We start from the raw sequence: 327 nt of genomic DNA on the forward strand, positions 1-327 counted from the left end.
AATTTCAAACCCTTATTCACAATGCGAGAACATGTTTTACAACGATATGCACAAATCTCTCAAAGCTATATCTAATTCTTTGTACAATTAATGTTCATACAGAACAATCAGAAAGGGACCACAACTACCAAAGGATAGTGCCTTCAATCACTCTGGATGGCTATGTAAAACAATAGTCCTGATTTTTTTAATTCTTCTGACAAGTGACCGCACCAAAATAAAAAGATTAAGAAGCATTGTGGTTTTCCTGGTGTGATGAATGATAATTACACTACATACGTGCTGTATATAGACCACGTTATTGGTCCAGGGATGGGAGACTAATTG

Source organism: Etheostoma spectabile, chromosome 10 (assembly GCF_008692095.1).
Source record: "Etheostoma spectabile isolate EspeVRDwgs_2016 chromosome 10, UIUC_Espe_1.0, whole genome shotgun sequence".
NCBI classification, from domain to species: domain Eukaryota; kingdom Metazoa; phylum Chordata; class Actinopteri; order Perciformes; family Percidae; genus Etheostoma; species Etheostoma spectabile.